Source organism: Chamaea fasciata, unplaced genomic scaffold (assembly GCF_029207755.1).
Source record: "Chamaea fasciata isolate MVZ Bird 193981 ecotype frontalis unplaced genomic scaffold, bChaFas1.0.hap1 SCAF_15, whole genome shotgun sequence".
Taxonomy (NCBI): Eukaryota; Metazoa; Chordata; class Aves; order Passeriformes; family Sylviidae; genus Chamaea; species Chamaea fasciata.
Window position 1 is genome coordinate 6,029,396 of NW_027094100.1, and position 11,486 is coordinate 6,040,881.

Consider the following 11,486-nt stretch of genomic DNA (forward strand, 5'->3'; position numbering starts at 1 on the left):
AAGCAAATGGAATAGCACCATCAGACCATATGCTGTGGAAACCAGGGAGTGCATGAAATTGCAGAGGTACCGACACATGCTGGATTTTTCTGGCTGTTAAGTTCATGTGATAAAACACAGCTCATTCCTCTACCTCTGTGTGATACGCACTGAGAAAATCTTAATATCACAACTTCTTTGTGGGATGCAGTATCATCTGGAGTGAGGAAGGAGAGTTCTCCCTGGGTGTTTTGGTGAGCAAACAGTGTGTTGGTGCTTGTCCTTCCTCATCTGCTGCTGAAACAGGGAGAAAAGGAGCCAGTCCTGCCTGATGGGCAGCTGTCCTTGGCTTAATAACTTAGGCATGATTATTTCTCAAGTCCTAGTGTTGCAGATCTGGCAGAAGTTTTTGGGAATGGTGAATGCTTCAGACAAAAGATGCAGCTCTCTTTAAAGCATTGTAGCATCCTTGCTTATCCCACACGGTCCTGTTCTGTGACAAAGTTTTGGAGATGTTGGACCCAGCTCAGTTAGTGTTATGGGAAAGTTCAAGCCCTGAGCTGGTGTTTGCATCAGAATCCTTTATCCATCTATATTTGGAATTAGTTGAAAAAAGGGGAGATCACCACAGCCCGTCTGCAGAGTCCCGAAGTTATCACCATGACCTGGTTTCTCCTTGGTCTCTCCCTCCTTCCTTCCCTCCCTTCCTAAACGTTAGTGAATGGATTTTGGGTTTATGCTGGAGTGAGAGGACTCTGGCTTGTGGGCACCTTGAGTTTACTGATAAGGAATCTCAAATGAGTTTTCTGCAAGTTATGAAGTGCATGGCACCTCTAGGGCTATTGTCCCATCTGGCAGGAGACCTGGAATCCCCACTCTGCCTTGTACAAGCCTCCATTAAGCAGTGTAAAATCGGTCTATTTATAACTCATTTTAGGGTCTAAATCTCAGGATGAAGTTGAAATGACTAGAGCTTCCTGGAAGGCAGCCAGGATTTGTCTTGCCGTTTTCTTTTTCCTCTGGAAGAATAAAACCCTCAATTAGGAGACAAAAAGTAAGGTAAAACAGGGCGAGGGGGGGAAGAGATAAGCTAGAGCTGGAGGGGGAGAAATGCTGCTCCTGGGCCACAACCTCCAGTTGAAGGTTTTACAGACAGGAGTTTGCCTTGGGGCCTGCTGTGGAGGGGATGCCTTGAAGGCTGATTTGGGGATTTGGTAACCCAAAATCCCTTCCTAATCTGGCCTGGTATTCTCTCTGTGGGAGAACAGATGAGAGATGGAGAGGGGGGCACAGTGGAGCTTGTGGATCGAGATATCTCAGCCTTGGTTGGGTACAGGCCACGGTGTAGGGCAACACAGATAGGAAAAAGAACTAGAAAAAGAATTGCATATGTAAATATCAAGGTCTCTGAAACTATGTAGTTTCGTAAAGGCTGCCAAATAATGCAAGCAATAAGCTATCTGTAGTGTGTGAAAAATTCTTTCTTAAAGATGTGACTGTTTAGGGCTGTGGCCTTTTTGAGCTGTAAGAAGTATATAACACTGTACTGTGGGAATAATATCTAACTTCAATGGCTTCAATGATTTCAACCCTGACTTGAACTCCTTTTTACCCTGGCTTCAACTACTTCAACTTAGACTTCAGCTTAGACTTCAATAAACTTTAACTTCAATTTGAACTCCAATTTGAACTATTTTTGCTCAAGCTTTGACATAAGGTTCCCTGCTTAGATTACTTTTGCACCCCCTCTTTTAAAGTCCCATCTCACTCACACAGCACTACTCCCAACTGCACCTTGGCCTCCCTTCTCTTAGTGTTAAGTTAGTTCTTTTTTTCCCCAGTGTCTCAAGTTATTCATTATTGCTAAAATGAGGTGTGAGGGCAGAGGTCCATGTATGTTTTTTGATGGCAAATTACAGGTTTAGCTAAAAACAATTTCCAAACTCAAGGAGCTTCCAAATACAGCAGTGACTCAGTTTCTTGGGTTTACACTAGTTTTAGTTTAGTTTTTCACTGCAGACTGTTTTCTTCAGCTGATTTTCTGACCAGGCTCTGCCCTCCAAACCCTGAAAATCACCTATTACACCACAACACCCCTCCTCTCTCCACTGCAGCACTTGCATTCAGTGCACTTCTCTCTGGAGTTACTAATTTGCCTTGGTTATTACTGAATAAAACCTTCTCTCACCACCACCTCCTTCTGCTTCATTCTGCTAACAGTGGCAATTCGATGTTTGTGAGGTAATTGCAGCTTCTGTGACCTGCAACGTGAAAAAGGCAATGGCAGCACTGTGGGATGCAACTAAGAGGATGAATTGGGCACTGAGAAGGGAAAATGTACCTGTTTGCAGTAACCAAGAAAGGATAAAAATGAAAAAATTGGGGGTTTAATAGTCTGGTAGCATCAGCAGTATGGAGGTGAGTCTGCACCTGGGCTGCACGTTCAGGCTGGGCTCCACCAGGGCCCCTGGCACCTCCCTGGCTGGTGGCATGTCAGAGGCCACCACAGACATCTCACCTCTGAAGGGCTGGCTCTGTTCATGTCTACACCAGTTAGCTCATCCTTGGAGACTGATGCCTCTAAAGGAAAGCAGACCCTGGGGTGACTGGCATCCCTATAAGGGACTTGTGAATTTTGCAAAATACTCCATCCTGCTTCTGGCAACAGCATCACTTTTTATCACTTTGCTAGTTTTACTGTAGCTTTCCTATAAGTTTAGGGGCCAAATGGGCCTCAAATGTCCCCTGAACCAGTGTGCCTTTCCTCCACTTTGTGTCACAAGCTGTGAGTGTCACACCCTTCTCTTGCAAAGTGATAAATCACTGCTGCCTTCTGACCACGGAGAAGGTGGAAGGCACAATTAATATCCTGTTGTTGCTTCCTGGCAGCAGGTTTTTGGCATGCTGAAGGAAGCAAGCTTTGTAATGGGTTAATGTTCCCTTGTTCATAAGCTTAACATTAAACACATGCTTAATAAATTTGTTTTCTCAAAGAGGAGCCTGCAGCGAGTGACTGAGAGCTGGACTTTTCTAGGCTCTCTGCTTTCACTGACTCCTATAATGCTGTGGAAAGTCATTTAAATGTCTCCAGTATGTAAGTTTACCCAACTGTAAAATTTGGTGCAATAAGGCTTGCTTACTTTACAGCTGAGGTTTAATTCAATAATGTTTGTTGTGAGTGTCAGATCTCATCTAGGAGGTATAATAGGAAAGGTGTAATAAATGGGCAGCATGGAGGGATGTCCATTAGCAAAGTCATTGTTATAAGAAAAATCTTGCTGGAACAGAACACAGAAATCAAACAGCAGCTGACAAAACCAGATAATGATCTTGCCTGTAAAACATAACCCTTCAGATAATGAGATGTAGGTGTTAGGAGGGGAGTTGGTGTGACAGAATGACAAGTGTCACTAGCTGCCTGGTGCCGGTCTGTGCGCCGAACACAACCCCCATCCCACCACTGTCACTGTTGGGATGTACCTGCCTGGCACCCGCCCAGCCCTCTGCCCTCTGCACCTCTCCAGGTCAACGTGGCAGGAGGACTTTGCAGGGTAAAGCAGAAACCACATGGTGGGTTGGAAAATCTGCCTGCTGCACACTCATCTAGACCACAAAAAGGCCAATAAGAGCAATACACTTATTTTAGCTCAGCTGCCCTCCGGCAGCTTTGTTATGCTGAACAGCCCTGTTGAACAGTGCATGTAGTTTGTTTTAAGTGCACATTTATCACCTTCATGGGTGATTTATAATATGAAGCACATTCAAAGAATAAGGAATGTGGTTTGTCCTGCCGCAAAGGTCTTTGTTTGTGTTTGTGTTCTAAGTGCCTGTTCTCTGCAGAGTGAATCACTGGGGGGTTTGTGGGAGGAGGTGTTTTGCTGAAGGCTGTTGGTTTTTGTTAAACTCCTCTGTGTTATGTTAAAGGCTGGAGAGCGGCCAAGCTGGGCACTGTCTTGGTTGGCACATGGAAAAATTCATTGCATCAGGGTGCCAAAAGTCCAAAAATTGGTAGTTTAGGGTGATGAGGGATAAATTGCTCTGAATATAGGTGACAATAGAAAAAGACGAGCTGTGGGCAGTGTGCACTGGGTGAAATCCAGCTGTGTCACACCCAGAATCTGGTTCCACCATGGACAGGCAAATGTTTTGGAGTGATTGGAGTAGCCATCCTTGCTTTTCTCCATCACTCAGGTGTAATCATTGATCTAAATTATCTAACTAATGATATGAGGACCCAATTTTGACTGTACTAGGGATGCTGTGGAACTAATGCTGTGCAAGCCAATGTGTCTCCAGGGCTGCTGCCTGCAGAGGCAAAGCTCTATCAAATGCTTTAACCAAAGCATCTCTAATTTGGCCAACAATTACTTTGTAACATGGAAACCCTGAGGCCAGATAGGTCTTTCTTATCCTCCAACACTCTGTGGCTTTCCTGCCTTAGGTGTTTTCTTTGTTTGCTTGATTTCACAAACAAAATTGCCTTAGTCCAGGTGAGTATTTTAGATTTGTGAACCATGTGGTGTTCAAATCACTCGGTGTGAGTTTCAGTAATGTCCAGAATCTGTAGCTGTTTAAATTATAATTATCAGATCAATCAGGCAGTCTGGAAAAGGTGCTTCAGGAGAAAAACATCATTCTGGTTCTGCTTTTTCAATGAACTCAACAGCTACTTGAACTTACTGTATATTACAGTCATTTTTTTTTTTTTTTGAGTTTTATGTTTCATGCTTCCACTACACAGCTCTTTGTTTTCAGTGTTAGGAAAATGTGGCCCACTTCTCAAAAATTAAGGGCTTCTAAGGGCTTCAATTAAATCTGACTTTCTAAATAATATCCTCTGCTTTTCTTTCTCAGCCTCTCCACAGTGGAGAGATCTGCTGGGAAAGAACTGTACCACTGATTTTGGCAGTTGTCATGTTACTCTTATAAGTGTCTCCTTTATATTAATCTTCCCATTGCATGGTGACACAAGCCAGGGACTCAGTGCCTGGGGATGGAGGGGGGGAGTTCCCCTGTGCTGGGCTTTGCACAGGGCTGTGATAGAAACATTGCAGAGACTCCTGAGAGCTGCTGGCCAGGGGCGTGCTGAGGGGCTGGGCTCAAATCTGCCTGACAGATCCTGTGTAAATGCCCTTCAGCCAAGCTTCCCTCTCACACACAGTGGGTAGGATAAAAAACAGTAAGTGGATGAGAGAACGACAGGCTAAATAAGCAGACAAAAATAACAAGTTTAAATTTAGCCAAGGCTCAGATTTCAATCTGAGAGCACAATGCATTTCATTGCTTTAAAAGGCAAGGGATAGAACAGGTCTCATCTCTTTCACAAGTGTAGCGCACTGGACATGGAGATCAGTCAGCAGCCCCTCTGTGTGTGAGGAAAGGGCTGGCCCAGCAGGGCCCTTTAGTGACACAGAGCAAGACCCAGAACAAGACCCAGAACTGGGCTGTGGCTGCAGGGACCTGGCACACGGGAAACCTGCCCTCTGGGGATGATGCTGATGGTACCATGAACGAGGACCTTCAGCTGTGTCTGCAGGCAGAAAGCAAATGGGAATGTCTGGCTGTGCCAGAACCAGTGGTTCCCAAGAGATGGCTTAAAATTGAAGATAAATCAATGAGTCTTGGAACTCAGGAATGGGCTGGATAATACTGCTGCTAAATGGAACACCTCAGAGCTTTGACCAACAATTCCTTACTCTGTTTCTCCCAGCACACTGCTTCTACCATGGCAATCTGTTTAAAGCTGCTGCTTCTTCTTGTGCTTTCTCCCTCCTTATTTATTTTGAATGTTGCCTATGTTGATCTCACTACCAAACTGACCTTTCCCTTTTGCTCTTTGTCTTGAGACAATCTCTGGATCCACTTTGTCCTTCACGAGTGGTGTTGGAGAGCCCACGTGTGCCCTGTCTGTCTGTGCTGCTCATCCTGTTTCTTGGGAGCACTGAGGAGTCTCCAGCTGCCAACCCAGCTCTTTCCTCTTCCCAGCCTGGCAGGGACCAGCAATGCCCATGAGCAGGTTGTCAGAGGTGAAACACAAACTTTTATGCACTCTCTGTAAGTGTTAATGAACCTTGTAAAGCAAAAGCTCAGTGAAGTATATCGAGCCCCAGCTGTTCTCCATGGGGAAGATAACCTGGCAGAAATAGCATTGCTGTTTGCTGAAGGATTCTTCCATTTCTAAGGCTGGTGTGGATATATAGAAGGTGCTTGCAGAGGGAGATGCTTGCAAAGGGATTGCTACCCTTGGAGCACTAGGTTCCTTCCAACATGACAATGTTTCCTTTAAAAAGTATTTTCTTTTCTCTCTTTCTCTTATTTTTCTTTTAAACCCCTACTCCTAGCCACTGCCCTCAATCCCCCTCCAGTATTATTTCTGATGTCCAGGAGGGGAACCCAGTTTTATCCACCCCAGAGAGGCGCACTCACAGAAACATAGAATGGGTCGGGTTGGAAGGGACCACAGCGGATCCTCGGGTTCAGTCTCCCTGCTCAGGCAGAGCCTCCCTGGGGTACTCTGCACAGGATTGCAGCCAAATGGTTCTGCAGTATCTCCGGTGAGGGAGAGTCCACAACTGCTCTTCCCACAGTCAGATTTTGGAACCAGTTTGTGAGTCTTTACTGGGTGGAATTGGGTTTCCAGTAGTGCATCCCAGTGCGCTTCTGGAGGAACTCAGAATTTTGTTCCCTCCCTTGATCAAGCTGACATAAACACTGTAGCTGACATTTTTGAAGTGATCCTAGAGAGCACTTGGAGCTGAGCTGAGCTGAAGGGCAAGGATAATATCCACTGCGGCAGAGGATGCTGCCAGGTGCAGATGGCAAGTCCTAGGACAAAGGCAAAATGGAAGTGGAATGGCGTGACACTAAAAGGGAAAATCTCTCTATTTTGAAGTCAATAACAGAAATGTTAAGGCAAAGCAGCCTCTCGGAGTTAGTTATTAATAACCTACAAATGACAATGAATTGACACTTCTAGCCTGGCTGCTTGCAGCTGTCTTGGTGAGTATGTGTTGCCGAAGTTAAGATAGACGTTCTTATTTAAGTTGCAGGAAAGAGGCAGGGTTATGCTCTTACAAGCTACCCACTAGTTCAACTGTTCAAACAAAAAATTTTCTTGCTTCACTCTAATACTTAAGACAACAGGAAGCCCTTTAATTCTTAGAGGAAAAAAATGTTTCAGCTTTTTATAAAGTACTTTTGGCATCACAAAAGATCTACTATTGTCAGTTATTTCTTTATAGTCATGAATTATCATTGTTGCAATTTTTACATTGGGTATTTCTGGAGAAGTAGAAGATAAGATATTTCTTTCTGGTACTGTTTTGTTTTAGTGAATTGCAAGTTGTGATTTAAGTTTCTGCATTCAGGTTTATTTCTCTCTCCTACTGGGTAATACAATCAACAATAACTACTATTGCTTTCATTTTTAAGAGAGGATTGATGAACCATCTCATCTACATGTCCTGTATGAAATTAAATTAAACATATATTTTAAATACATGTTTTGATAGTTCCTTTTTTTTTTCTTTAACAGCAAAAGGATATTATTTTGTACAAGAACCAAAGATGAGAAATCCAAAAGGTGAATTTCTTATTGTAAAAATTCCCAGGCAATAAATGAATGAACACCTTTAAAGGGAGGATGAATTCTAATCTTTCTCCTGCAGATGAGGTGCCCATAGACTAGTCATGAGACTGAAAAAGGCATCTATGTCCTTCATCTTATGAAATCTTATGTAATATTTGACTGGGTATCACTAGATGGGCTTCAACACTTCTTGACTGCATTTGATGGCCCATATGTTTAAAATTTGCTCATGTAGCCATATGTTGAAAACTTCCCCAAATGCTGCTGCTACTTATTTTTAGTCTGTTTTTCAGTTTTAAGAAAATGACAGTCTAATGTTGTGACCCCTGTTACTCCAGACTGTGCCAAACATATTGTAGTCAGCTACTCCACAGTGACCCTAAAGAAATGGAAAGTGTAGGAGTGAATGTTAGGGAAGCAGAGAGAGAAACTGGCAAGTGGCTGCAGGGAGGAAAATGAAGACAAGGGTTTGGAAGGTGCTGTGATTATTATCTTTCTCTTTGCTCGGTAATAATTGTGCAAAAATTTTAATTCAGAAAAGGAGGATATTATAATTGATAAGCAAACTGTAATCTCTCAGTATAAAATGTTGCAGATCATCAGCATACAACTCCCTCCATGCGCACACCACTACAATTTTATATTCTCATCTTTAGGGTTTGTTCATGCTCCTGCATGAATTAAGTCTCTTTCTGTATAAATAATTAGATTATGGACCTCTTTTAAGGTTATCACCTTCCTTTTGAATAAAGCAGATTTGTGTTGAAACTCAGAAATTATCAGTTGTCACTTCTGAAGTGGCATTCACTGGTGAGCCATGCTGGACCAATTGCATTTGCAAAGACAAACAGATAAATAGGTGGTAGGAGCTCCCTTCCACACCTGCATGTGCTTGCAGTGGCTACTGAAGCTGAATGAAAAATGCAAAAACAGTGTGTCTTTTCTTCTCTATTTCCTGCTCAAGAATACAAAATATGCTCACCTTGGGTGGGAAATGCCATTTCCCCGTGTCTTTGTGCAAGGACCAAGGAACTTACACTGAAACTCAAAGGCAGCAACACAAAAGTGTGAAAAGGAAATCACTTTCTGAACTCAAATATAGTAGAATATGAACCACGGCAATGTAAAATGTCTAATCCCTCTATCAGTGCTGAGTCTTTAGTCTAAATGCTAAGTGGAAATGCCATGTGCAGAATTTAGACTGAGGACTTAAACCTGATAGGGGATTACCTATCTGATATGACAAAGAGAAATAACCAGTGTTTATGAGGGTTAGCAGTTAGAAAAGCTTTCTGGAGGGACATTTAAAAGCTCGTGCTTCTGAATCTAAATCAGTATTTGTCCGGGTGTGGGGCAAGCAAACATACAATCAGAGAACGGTTTGGGTTGAAAAGGACCTTAAGACTTATTTAATTCCAATGCCCTGCCATTGGCAGAGACACCTTCCGCTATCCCAGATTGCTCCAAGCCCCATCCAACCCGGCCTTGGACACTTTCAGAATCCAAGGGCAGCCACAGCTTCTCTGGGCACCCTGTGCCAGGGCCTCAGCACCCTCACAGGGAAGAATTCCTTCCTAATCTCTGATCTAACAGTGCCGGCTGTCACTGTGAAGCCATTACCCCTTGCCTTGTCACTCCAGGCTCTTGACAAACCTCAATACAGCACAGACACTGCACCTAGCTAATGGCTTTGGTTCAAGTGGGACATCAACTGCGGCGCTGATTAAACGAGGTTTAATACAGCAATCAGTTAATAGTCAAGTGTTCTGTGCTCTCCGTGCCCTCTGCACCGACACCAGAGAACAGACACTCTGCTCTTGTGTCTGTCTGACTAAAGCAGCCTGAAGGTAATTTTTCAGGAGTGAATTAAAGCCACCACAGCGCAATTAGCACACTACCACACAAGGCCTGCAATATGTTAAATGTTTTGCAGTTTTTCTGCCAGTAACAAAGTTAATGTCAAAATACTTTTTCTGATGCTTAGGCGCATTTCAAACACACACCATCAGACTGATACATCTGAACAAACAGAGAAAATTGATTTGTAGAGGTGTTAGTAGAAATGTTTGGAAAACATGTACTGTTTTGTCCTGGCCATACCCCACAGCTCCCTGGGGCTTGGCTGGCCCAGGATCTGACTGCCCAATTCTGGCAAAATTGGAAAGGAATTTACTTTTAAATTCAAGTCATGATGTATAATGTCCTTAGGCAATCCTAGGAGACTTTGGGGACTCTTCTGGGGTGAGCAGCTTCAAAAAGCCCAGAATCAAATTATATTCCATTTAACTCCATTAATATCAGTCAAACTATTTAAAGGACAGGTTTTGTTGCTGTAGATTTTTGTGCTGTAAAAACACTTCTCAGACATCTCTAACAAAGAAAAAAAAAGGTTTCATCTCCTGCTGCAGGTGAATAACTGTCATTTGAAGATCCATCCTGTGATGATACTCTGCCCAGTGATGGAGCAGGTCAGCTCAAGTGTCACCACTCAAGATATCCAACAACCTAAAATCAATGCTGTTCTCCCTCAAAGAGCTGGCTTAAAGGTCTGTAGGTCTGCAGGTACCTTTGGAAATGAGGGCTCTGACCATAAGGGCAGAGTGAAAGAAAGAAGGGGCTGGGGAGGTGGAGGTGGGACAGGAACCCTCCTTCCCCCTTGCTCTTGTGATGCATGGACCAGCTGGGTGCATGCTCTTTTGGGTGAGAATTGTTTAAGATTTGCGCTATTGACCTGAAGGCAATTTTTTTCTCAGTCTCAGACCTGAGGGAAAACCTAGTGAGAGAAGTTGTGCTGGGAATTATAAAATGGAATAAAGGTGTGTGTGTGTTTGTTGTGTGTGTATTTATGATGATCCTGAGAACCCTTTTGGCCTCACGCAGAGTTTGAGTTGAGAATAGCCCCCCCAGACAGTAGCTTTGATCTTATACCTTGGAGAGGCACCACAGTGCAGCAGGAGCTCAGCTGAACCCAGAAGATATCTGCAGCAACTGCTTGCCGTGGGGGTACCTCCTGTGGGGATGCTCTGCAGGTCCCCCTTGCTCACGTGCCATGAGGTTTGTTTGGGGTCTGGGAGCTCTGGCCATCATAGGCTTCCCTGCTTGAGTCCTTTCATGTCTCTGGCTCAGTTTACTCAGCCACAGGACTGTCTAGTACCTCTTGGATAAGGTTAATGCAGCATCAGGAGGAGCTTCCCTGTGCCCTGAGATGAGTGGTGCCACACAAGTGCCAAGTGCTTTTATATAATAAAGCACTTAATAACTAAGTGTGCCTCTCAGAGAAGAAAATCCATGAGGAACTCTGCACTGGAGAGGGCACTTGGTTTTCTATTGCTGTCAGTGCTCAGTGAATACCCTGGAGAACGGTTTGAAATGAGTGTGGTATCTTCCAGGGAGATCAGGGTACTTCCAGAGGGGTTTTGTGAAGCTTCTGTTCCTATAGCTTTTGACAGCTTATAGCTTTCTTTATTTCTGTCATAATCATTCATTAGGTTTTGTCAAACTGTTCCAATTGCTATAGCAACTCTAATGAAATCTTGCTCTCTAAATAGCCACACCGATTTTATCAGGTCAGAATCTGCCCTTTCCAACTAATTCACTACCCTTTGAATGCATCTTTTCCTCAGTAGAGAGTTTGCAGCAAGAAGAAGACCAAAATCATTAACCCAAGTATTTTTTTCTCTTTTCAGCTGAATCCAAATGTAGGATATTTTTTTTTTTAAAATCACGTGTGTAGTCCACTAATATTCGTGGAAAGACAAACACTCTGGGTAAGCAAGCCAAAGTCTGTCTCTTGCTCCTGTGATGCTCTTGCTGGCTGACCTGAGGATTTGGAGCAAGGCAATGAAAATTCACCATCAGTACAATCCAGCACGTGTAAGATTTCTCTGAAATGCCCCATAAAGCCAGGGAGAGGATGTAA